The 11,872-nt window shown below is 46.8% G+C and overlaps 1 long non-coding RNA gene across 1 annotated transcript; it reads right to left on the minus strand.

Annotated features, from left to right (window-relative positions):
- Positions 1-7,553: 7,553 nt before the first annotated feature.
- Positions 7,554-11,074, minus strand: LOC146058760 (uncharacterized). Its single transcript, XR_014469943.1, has 3 exons — positions 10,807-11,074; positions 8,826-8,952; positions 7,554-8,013 (listed from the first exon to the last, which is right to left on the minus strand). It is a non-coding gene; the product is annotated as an uncharacterized LOC146058760 (long non-coding RNA).
- Between the last annotated feature and the right edge of the window lie 798 nt (positions 11,075-11,872).

Genomic DNA, 11,872 nt, shown 5'->3' on the forward strand with positions numbered 1-11,872 from the left:
GCCAGCCATGACCATCTCCGGAACCGGTCCTGTGTGAACGGGACCGCGCATCAGATTTGGAGGTAAATCGCAAACAATATGGCATTTTTCACACAATTTATCGGCCTGATGGTTCAAAATCATGAGAAAAAGAGCCATATAGTACTAGTGTATGGGCACCTTAATTAAGAGAAGGAAAAGCACATGTGGGAAGAGGGCCCGGCCCGTGAGAGCTTACATTCTAAAGGGTAGGGGCAGGCAGAAGACACAGATGGAGTAGATCGTAAGGGGTCTGATGATGTGGGTTGCTATCAGAGAGTGCATATTGCCATTTTGCATAATAGATAACTTTTTAAACATTCAAATTGAACAACAGAAATGTGGAGAATCATTACTATGTCCTGTAGGTGACTAGTTACAGCTAAAATATATTTTGTCATATGGAGCACCATGCTTAAAATCAAGTATAGCAGGTGTGATAATATGGGGGTTTATTCTAGTTCATTCTTTCTGACAAAATCCTTCTTAGATGGACAAAACCATGTGCACTGCAGGGGGGCAGATGTAACATGTGCAGAGAGAATTAGATTTGGGTGAGTTATTTTGTTTCTGTGCAGGGAAAATACTGACTGCATGATTTTACACTACAATATAGATCTAACTTTGAAGAAAAACCCCACCCAAATCTAATTCTCTCTGCACAAGTTACATCTGCCCCACCCGCAGTGCACATGGTTTTGTCCATCTAAGAAGGATTTTGTCAGAAAGAATGGACTAGAATAACCCCCATGATGATCTTCACAGAAATGTCTTGTACATCAGTAATTTGCGCAGCAGTGCTCCTCAGAGTGACTGTTGGAGGAGCATGTTTGTGAGCATGCCAGGGTGTGAGAGAGCTGTTTTTTAAGCTTTTCTGTGTATGGGTCCCAAAACATAAAAGATACCGGAATTTAATTTATAATCTGCTTTGGAAATAGGAGCTGTTTTCTCGTCACAATGATGATTTCCTGTCTCTGACGCCCACCCTTTGGTGCAGTCTGTGACAATGACCTGAACAATCAATTTTTTTCTTTTCTAGACTCCTTTAACCTTGTAATCTTCACTGTGTTTCTTACATCCTCTCCATATCCTTTTCTCAGCTTCCTTTCATCTTGTCATTTGGCAGTGTCTCATCTGTCTATCACTGCCTCCCATAGAATGGATCACCTGGCACTTGTGTGTTTGATCTGTCACATATAATCACACCTTACAGACAATTACATTATGAGGCTGACAGGTAGCATTTCTATAGCTCTACAGAATTAAGAATACTTGTAGACCTGGGTGACTGTAGCGTAGGAAAAACTGAAATGCTACAAGAGTCCCCTAGTCAATGCCAGACATTATATAAATATCTTATATGGAAGAGAGGTTTAATCAAAACCTTAGAAGTAATGGCAGATGCTGAAGCTCCCAGTATGGCTATCATCTGGCTTCTCAGCTTGGTACACCCATATGGGACTAGTAATGGTTCCTCATTGGTTGCAATAACATTGTTATTGGAGTTCAGCCAATAGAGAAGCTCAGTGCCTAATATAGATAGAGATAGAATGACAATGTTGGACTGGAGCATGAAGGGCCCACCAGGGGTAGAAACCCAAGTTTAGGGGTGTGGCCAGTGGTGGTTTTTACCTATGGGCTTCAGAGCTGCAGCCCCCCAGGTAAAATCCACCACTGCAGTGAAGCCAGATGCATGGCTGCAGCCCCCCAGGTAAAATCCGCCACTGTAGCGAAGCCAGATTCAGTCTGTGAGACTGCACTGGCTTCACTGTGACTGACAGTGACTTCCAATTGGAAGTAGGGATGGCCATCGACCATCGATGATTCGAAATCATCGATGGTTCATGGCCGATGTTGAATACTTTAGCCATCGATGGGGGCAGTGGCGTAACTACTGTAAGGCAGCCCCAGCTACTGCTTGGGGGAGCAAGCCACTATGTGGGCGCCAGCACCAGCTGAATGCACTGACATACTGCTGCCTGCCACTGCCCACTGGCTGAACACCTGAGGCGAGTCAGCCGCAGCGCGGGTGTGGCCATGGCAGAGATGACAAATCCCCCGCCCCCCCCGCCCCCCCACTGATTCAATTGACTGTACACAGAGCCGGCAATTGGCTACTGTGTACAGGATGGGCGGGCGGATGGGCGTACTGGGGCGGCCTGGGATCTGTCGGAGCCAAGGGAATCAGCAGTGTCTGCTGGTTTCTCATCCTCTATCCTGCTTCAGCTTCTCCGTTATGCCTGTGACGTCATCATGTCACACACTGGGGAAACAGTGGGGATGTACCTCCAACGCGTTGCGACCCTCTTGGGTCTTCTTCAGGGAGTATGTATATACTCCCTGAAGAAGACCCAAGAGGGTCGCAACGCGTTGGAGGTACATCCACCACTACAGACACCCCAAGTCTCCTCCCGGCTGGGAGTCGAGCGCGCGGCAGCTGCAGCAGACAGACCCCGGCGCGTAGTCCCGCGAGACGCGAACCCGGAAGTCCCGTTTGTGCAGAAGCTGTGGAAGCCGGCGAATCGAGCGGACAAGGCGCCGATTCAGCCAAGGTGTGACGGAGCCAGTAATCGGAAGCAGGACAGAGGACAAGCATCACCAGTCCGGTGAGAACAGGTAAAGTGTACTGCAGGCGAGACGGGACGCCAGCCCCCCGCACCACTTACCTGCGCATTGTTTGTGACTTATTCTTCTCTCCCATTAACTGCCACCACCCAACCACTTTCTGTGTGCCTGCCCCAGCAGCGCATAGAACCCCCCCCCTTTTCTCACCCACTATACCCCAACTATACCCCAGCTGTACGCAGCGGCATATTGGATACACTGTTAGTGAAATAAAACTGCATTTATCCATCACAAACTGTCATCCATTTATTGCACACTCTGAGCGCAGATCCTCAAACCCCCCCTTTCCATTACCATTTAAAGGGCAGCCCCCCTTTACCGAGGACCAGCGGCTCGAGTGTTAGCTCATCCATAGTGGAATTAGCGCCAACCATCAAAACCAAGTACATAATTTGATAATAAAGAAGCATAATTTGTTTTACAATCATTTATTGCCATTTTTTTTAAACTTTTTTTTTTTTAAACAGTGAGCTGAACAAATAAGAACATACATGACAAGAACATACATGACCGAGTAAAACACTGATCAATGTCTGGGTGCAGAATCACCATCGATGGCATCCATCGATGGCGTCTGCGCCGATGGCCATCCCTAGCAGCAGCAGCAGCCTTGTTATTCTTTCTTTTAGTACATCTCAGCTGCCACAGGTGGCAGTGCTGAGCTCAGGCAAATGCATTGTAATGAAAAACGAAACTGAAAGTAAAAGAATGACGGGTCACCTTTTTGGCATCGGCGGCTCACTCACTCTTTTATGGGATCCATCCAAAAAGATCTGCTTCGTTCGCGAATGACCCATCTCTAAAGCAGAGCACTTCTGGGAGAGAGCCAAGGACATTCCTGCAGGCTCTACAGGCTGCCAGGCATATTCCCAGAGTGTCTTTTAAAACTCTTCTTGCAGCAGGGTGCCATTCTAGGCACACTATAAGCCAATTTTTGGTGTGCTGGGGTAACAATGAGCGTGGTGGAGCTGTAGCTCCAGGCTCACTCTCCAAATAGGCCCATTTTTGTAGAGGAGGACTGCAGGGGCTTTCCAACAAGCCCAGCCCCGTGTTGCTAGTGCCCCGGGAACCAGAGATACTACCGGGCAAAGCTGGAAAGTTTTCCCCATAGGATAACATGTGACCCGTTAATTCCGACCTCCACCTGGTTCCGATGGCTGCCAGTTCCCCCCCTGACATCACAGAAGCACGTGGTTGATCTCATTCGAACCCAAATCGATGGACCTTCAATCTGATACCAGGCTGGGTTAATTGATTCCAGGGATATTGTGGGTAAACTGATTTTTTTATTTCTGAAATATTATTTCATGGCTGTTCATGTTCTTTGAGGGCAGAAAGCTCTGGAACCAAATGGTCCAGTTTCATGGGACCAAAATCATTTGAATCCCACTTAAAAGTTGTTCAATATGATACTGGTCTCATTTAAATGGATCAGTTGGTTCTGAAGATATAGCTGGTTAAACGATATAGCCTGTTAAAGGGGGGGGGGGGGGTTTCCCTCCCCTTCACATCAGAAAATGCAGGGACTAGGCTGGTGTAAAAGGGGCCAGCCCGGTAATGTCCCTGCATGTTCCTGGGATCATATTCCCGGGTAAGTCCCGGCATTTTCTGGTGTGAAAGGGGTATTATTTCAAATAGCCAGGACCTGCAGTGCTCTTAATACAGCCGGGTAGCCCCCCGCTCTTTGCCCGGCTGTCAATGGCCATCACTTCTACCCGGCGGCGGCTGTCCCCCAGTTACTGCGAGCATGTATTCCCCCTTGGCAATGGGCATGTAATCCAACATGGCAACGAGCATGGAACCCCTGGCAATGAGCACGTAGGTAAGCAGCACTTGTAGCATTATTTTTAATTGTCATTATGGTGTTTGGCATAATACATAATGTATATTGTGGCTTAACATGTAATAGGTATTATGGTGTAAATTTTTAATGCGCGCCTTAGGCGTGCGGGTGTGGTACGGGACTCCGACAGTCGGGATCCGTACAGTCATTATCCCGACATCGGGATCCCGACTCCCCGGAGTCAGACAGCATGGCGAGCTCAAAAAAGCCCCTTTCGGGCTCGCTGCACTCGCCACGCTGCAGGCACGGTGGCTCGCTACACGAGCCACCTATTCTATTCTCCCTCGATGGGGGTCGTGGACCCCCATGAGGGAAAATAGCGGGTGGCCTTCAGGCACCCGGCTGTCGGCGCTTTGACCGTCGGGATCCCGACATCGGGTAAACGCCTGCAGCGTGGCGTGGTATTTTGCAGCGTGGCGAGTGTGGCAAGTGTATTTTGGCTCAATCCATGTGGCAAACTAAGGACCTACAGATGGAGCCGCTCTCGTCTGAGCGGCTCCTGGCGCTCCCATAACCAGACTACCCAACCAGAACACTGGCCACGCCCCCCACATTATTAGGTGCTGGCCACTACCCTTATTATTGCGCATAATAGGCCCTTGATAATTTTCAGCTCCAGGCCCATTTAGACCTTAATCTGGCACTGACCTGATGCAGTGCAGTGTATCAGGCCCTTGTGCCCCGCCTCCAAGTCCGCCCACTTCTTAAGTAGAGTGGATTAGTTGCTGCGCCATCTCGGCAGCGTACAGTCTGTGCTGCTGCTGCGGTGCTGTTTCTTTGCCTGGTCATAGGCTCCAGTGAAGGTATACCTATCTCTAGTCTAGGGGAAAAAATCTGCACAGACTGTCACTATATCCTCTTGTAATACTGACACTAATAGTTGCCTGAATGTCACATTATCATTGGCTATACCGCACACAGCCTGGCAGCCATTGATGATGATGATTACCATGTATGACAGTGTGTGGTATAAATTTCATTATCAGTTTAATTTCATCATCAATGGCTGCCAGGCTGTGAACCATATTAGCAGGATATACGGTATCAGCAATTTCTGAGGGTACAGTGTGTTTTACAATTAAACGGGGTAGAACCTACATTGAGGACATATTGATCCAGGCCATGGCAAAGGGGAAGAACCTACACTGATGACATAATGATGTGGGCCAAGGCAAAAGGGTTGAACCTACACTGATGATATACTGATCCAGGCCAATGCATAATTCCAGTAGGGGGCTGCACAGTGCATTGGCACCTTTGCGCACACTCATTAGCGATCACAGCACATGCGCGGTCTGCCAATAATTTCTCCATTGCGTGACAATTGTCCATTGCATGCGAACATGAATTACAGCCGTTCGCTGGGACAGGGACACGTGAGCATCTCACATGCTTGCGTGTTCACTGCCGTGAATGGGGCGCACGAGTGTCTCACATCCAAACACACCTCATTCAATCTGAGTCCCACTGAATGGCGCACCAGGAGCCGCTTAGACGAGACCGGCTCCATCTGTAGGTCCTTAGTTTGACCTGCATGCTGTTTGACCTACTGTATCGCAAGCTGCCGGTGACTCCAGCAAAGCTCCCCGACTGTCAGAGCGGCAGAGATCCTTCCTCCTCGGCGTCTGTACTAAGAATGAATTCTGGCCAATCAGAAGCCGCCTAGCGGCCAATCAGGAGCCAGGAAAGTCGGCTCCTGATTGGCCAGAATTCATTCTTAGTACAGACGCCGAGGAGGAAGAAGATGGATGAAGATGGAAGAAGAAGGAAGAAGCCCTGGACAACGTCGGACCAAGCCAGAAGAACTTCCATGGAGGACCTGGGTGAGTTGGATTTCCTTCCACAGGTCCACCATGGATTTCTTCGGACCCGGACCTGACGCCGACGCCGACATGAAGATCGACATGGTGAAGAAAGACGACATGATCCGGAACCAGGACAAGGCACCGGATCAAGACTCTGGGACCTACCTACGGGATCAAGATAGGTAAGTATCAGTGTGTGTGTAATGTATGTATTAAACTTTTATTTTTCAGGTGTCAGTGTGTAATTATTTAACTAATTTTTTTACTGTGGAACTACAAGACCCAGCGGGCCCTTTAATGCCCCGCAGGCTGGGACTTGTGGTTCACCAAGTCCCAGCTTGCAGGGGAGGCTTGCTGGGACTCATAGTTCCACAGTTTAAAACAATAGTTTATTGTTCTATTTTTTACACCAAGATCAGCCCGGTGGCCACCGCACAGGGCCACAGAGGACAGCACCAGGCTTCAGCCTGGTCAGGTAAGTCCTGGAGGGGGGGTACCCCTTTATTGGGGGGGTCCCCACTCCCCCAGGGCCCCTGGCCAGGCTGACTGATTGGTAGGGCTGAATGCTTTGGCCGGGGGGACTTGTATAAAAAGTCTCCTCCCGGCTGTGTCATTACCCTGCTGCCTGGTTTGGCCTGGGGCTGGTTCTTAAAATACGGGGGACCCCTAGTCATTTTGTCCCCCGTATTTTGGGAACCAGCCCGGACCTGGAGCCTAGGGCTGGTTGTTAAAAATCGGGGAACCCCTATTTGTCGGGTTCCCTGATTTTTAATTACCGGCCCCTGCTTTTTCAGCCTGGTGCTGATTACAGCTGTGGGGGGACCCCACGCTGGGTTTTTTTAATATTTTTTTATTTTTCTATTTATTTTTTTACACCTTGCAGCCTGCACGGATCTGACTGATCCGTGCAGACTGCCAGAAACATTCGTATTAGCGGCCGTATATACGGCCAGCTAATACGAATAAATACGACATCGGGGGGTTACAAAGCAGTCGTGTATGACTGCTTTGTACATTCCCCTCCGGAACACGACTTTGCATACGACTGAAACATCGTCGTCGACTGAAACATTGTCGTAACAAACGTCGTATGCAGTCGTAGGGAAAATACTAATACGAAAAACTAGGTGTTTCATATTAGTAAATTTCCCCCTACATTCCCACAGCTATTTAACACATGAATGGGTCAGACCAATACAGTAGTACAATAGGAAACATTCACATTAGTGGGAAATAACACATCAGACACTGATTGACTTGTGTTACTGTTTATTGTTGAAACAATAGATCATATAGAGGCCGCTCAGCGACCACATTACTCCCCAGAAAGTGTAAGCAAAATGATGCTTCAAACTTGCTGGATATGGAGAGAGGGAGTTGTGAAGACAGAGATTGGGGGTAGGGGATTACCTGTCAACGGGACAGGGTAGGGGGATTACCCATCAACAGGACGGGGTAGGGGATTACCCATCAACAGGACAGGGTAGGGGGATTACCCATCAACGGGACAGGCTTTTCAAATAAACTTTGCATAAACTATAATGATTTAAGTTTGATGCACTTAACAGTAAATAGAACAAATCAAATGTGCAAGTTCCCAAGTTATGGGATATGCGTCCGATGTCCAGGTTTGGTCTTGTTTAAACATCGACCCTGGGCATCCCATCCTCCTCGTCATCCCAGATGAAGCCAACATCGATGCGGTTCTTGTAGATTCTCTTCCTATAAATAAAGACTTTGATCAGTGACTGTTATTGTAACACACAAACGTTTGCCATGTACAAGTCATCTCATTATTCCCTGGCCTGCTGCTATGTAGCGCCTGCACCGTGCTAGTGGCCCTTACTGACTACATTTATCTGTGTGATCCCGCTTTGGACCAATAAGAGCGCTGATACTATGGGTGTGACATGACAAGGACGGCCCCATATAGGAAGCACAGTGCACAGTGATGTGAGATTCCTCTAATGGGGCGACACACCCAGTGATTTTCTAAGCAATCTGACTAGATTGCTTAGAAATGAACCACACATCGCTGTGTGTGTGTAGGGCCTAGAGCAATAGTGATGTGTGGCCCCATGCGTCGCTATCACCGAGAGATGTAGATACTGCATGCAGTATTAATTTAGTCATCGCCTGTGTTCTCCCTATTGAGAACAATGGCAGTGACAGATCGCTCAGCTCATATCGTCTCTGCGCAGCATTGTGTGCTGAGCGTTCTGTGCTGAGTGATCTGAGCGATCTAGCATCATTCAGATCACTGACAATATCGCTACATGTGCGTAGGCCTCATCATTGACATGACTTAATTTCTCCCGCTGTAGCGTTTCTCTTATTATATTGCTACACTCGTTAGTATAATTATATATACATGTATGTCATACAAGTAGAATACCAGCCCATCAGCGCTCTTGTGTAGCAGCCCCAGCTGCAGGCAGATATGGAGATACCATTTCTACATCACAGCATGTGCGTAAGACAAGAGACCTGAAATCTACCCCAGCGACCAGAGCAGTATTGTGCCGGCAACCTACCTGGGGGAGGAGTCGCTGCTCGCAAAAGAGCCAGTGCTGTAGTTATCTGCGGATGTTTCTGCCAGATCCATCAGCTCCGAACATCCACTGCTGCTGCTGTCAATGGAATCAACAGATGATGTATCATCTGAAAATGAGAGACAGAATCCGATTGGTTGCTATGGGCAACATCACCACTTTTCATTGTAGTAAATGTAACCAGTATTGTCTATGGGCTCTATGTAATAGGTTGCAAGATCTGTGCGGAGGCACAATCACCTCTGTAGATCAGTGTTCATTTCGTCAACGAAAATTTAGACTAAAACTATTCGTCAACGAAGGTTTTTTCTTTGACTAAAATGTAACAATAACGAAAATAGGAATTTCCTGAGCCATGGCCTTAGGAAGATAGATGGGAGGGGCTCCATCTGAAGCTAGCCAGTTAGTTACCTTTGTTACCTTGTTTGATACCTAGATTACTAAACACATAGGGGGAAATTTAATAAGAATACTAATACATATATATGTATATACGGCCGCTAAATACAAATACGAGTCGGCAGCCTGCACAGATCAGTCAGATCCGTGCAGGCTACAGTGTAAAAAAAAATGAAAAATGTAATAAATAATTTGTAAAAAAATGGCGTGGTGTCCCCTTCCATAGCTATAACCAGCCCTAGGCTCAAAGAGACTGTCCTGGTTTTAAAACATCAGGGAAATAAAACCAGCACAAGGCCCAAGGGCCAGTCCTGGTTCCCAAAATACTGGGGGAAAAATGAGTAGGGCTCCCCCATATTTTAAGAACGAGCACCAGGCCCAACCAGCCAGCAGGGAAATGCCACAGCCGGGGGACACTTATTATATAAGGTCCCATGGCCAAAGCATTTACCCCCTGACCAGTCAGCCTGGGCAGGGGTCCTGGGGAAGTGGGGACCACATTATTGCATGTAGGCATCCCAGGGAAAAAAAACAAAAAGACTACTAGCGGCCTAGCAACTCCTGATTGACCGCTGATTGACCGCTAGTCGTCGCTAGGCAGCCAATAGCAGTATTTAGGAGGAGGAACCGACGAATACGAATGTGCCATGAATACAAATATAAATTGTTGTATTTTTGGTATAGTAAATGCCAAAAATACGAATACCCCTAAAATATTCCTACTTACTAATACAAATTTGAATATTTCAGCCGTATTTGGCTTAGTAAATTTCCCCCATAGTGACAGGTATAAAAAGTATTCAAGGAAATGATAGAGAAATGATCTTCTGCAAAACCCATTACAGTATCAATAACCTGCACAGCCATAACTAAATAAATGACTAAAATTATACAAAAATGTTCGTCAAGATCCACTGACTAAAACTTGACTTAAATTAGTAGGCTGAAGTTTTGCCTAGGGTGCTGGGAAGCCTTACACCGGCCCTGAGTACATACATACTAGTTACCAGCCTGTCACAATGATGGAACATAACAGTAATGTCGGCACCACTGGTGCGTGAGCGCGAACAAAGCAACACTAGAATAATGGGCCCCATACATTAGCAATTAATTGTGACAATCCTGAGATCTGGAGATGATTGCCACAATTAATTTTAGATGTGTGGGCTCCCCTTTTGGCAATCCCAATCAAAAATGAATAGGGATCGCCAATCGATTGCTTAATCAGATTTTTAAACATGTTTAATAATCTGGTATTATCTGCAGTTCTTTTTTATATGTGTGGGCATTCCCAATTTGTCTTCTTCATCTATTTACATTATGAACAGTTGAAATGACAATCGATTGGGCAATTTCCAGATATGAAGATGCAATGGAAAAATCTGCCGATCACTGAAATAAATCTGTAATGTGTGGGCAAGTCAAATAGATTGTAGAATCCATTTATCTGGCCAAAAAATCCCTGGATCTGTATATCCATTGATTGTCATTGCTGATGTATGGGGCCCATTAGACTAGTGATCAGAAACAAGCAGCCCATACATAGCACCTGGAGGAAGCTTACCCTCAAACAGCAGGTAGGATGCCACTACCTCGGAGATGGCTGTTGCCACCGCTGCTGCCACAAATGCCTCTCGCACCTGTCTAGGGTCGGGCTTCGCTGGCAGTTCACCAGACACACTGGCACAGGGCAAGGGGGGCTTCACACTGGTAGGGGGGTGCACAATGGTGGGGGGGTGCACAATGGTGGGGTGCTGCACACTGGTGAGGTGCTGGGCCGACCCCTTCTGCTGCTTAGCAGACTTGCCTGGCTGTAAGGAGCAGAGGAAGAGACATCATGAGCTGTGACTACATAACTCTCCGCACTGCCAGCACTTTCTACCATGGAAGCAATAGAACAGATCAGGGTGGTGGAACCAGCTGTAACTTCACCATTGTGGGGTTATAATTTGTTGTTATAACATAACTATTAGTACATCAGCAGTTATAATAAGATTATAGCAATGTATAATAATGGAGATAAGATCCGCTCAGCTTATTTACTGTATATTCACCAAATGTCATATACTGTCAGTAATATGTAACCATTGTTAGGGTGACACCCGCTGGTGAGACCAAGTGACCATGTCACCGGGCACCAGGGGGTATGCATTAGTGCATACATAATATATAATATTACATACCTTCAACTTGGCCCACTCTAGAATGGAGAAAATGCTCAGTTCTTGGACTTCTCTCTTAATTAGGGATAACCATCGGTGTGCTTGCCATCGATGGTGATATTGCATGTAGTTATCGATGGTAGCAATCTACAGTATGTAATTGTGGTTTCACCAACCGATGGTCATCCCTTTTATGTGAAAGACTGGCTCATGGACCAATCAGTTCCAGGGGCAGGGCTTCACAGGTGTAATGTTACACTATCGATGAAGGAAAACCATCTGATTCTCACCCATCAATGGCAAAAATGTTTTATTCTACATCAGCCATAAACCATCAATGGCTATGAATCATCGATGGTTGTTGTACATCCATATTTATATTTTAGGATTGCTATAACATTTCTTAATAAGTAACTAGTTCAACACTGGTGACAGCAATCATAATATCAGAGGGAAGCCCAGGAACAG

This window comes from Crinia signifera, chromosome 2, assembly GCF_055691185.1.
Source record: "Crinia signifera chromosome 2, ASM5569118v1, whole genome shotgun sequence".
In the NCBI taxonomy this organism is placed as follows: domain Eukaryota; kingdom Metazoa; phylum Chordata; class Amphibia; order Anura; family Myobatrachidae; genus Crinia; species Crinia signifera.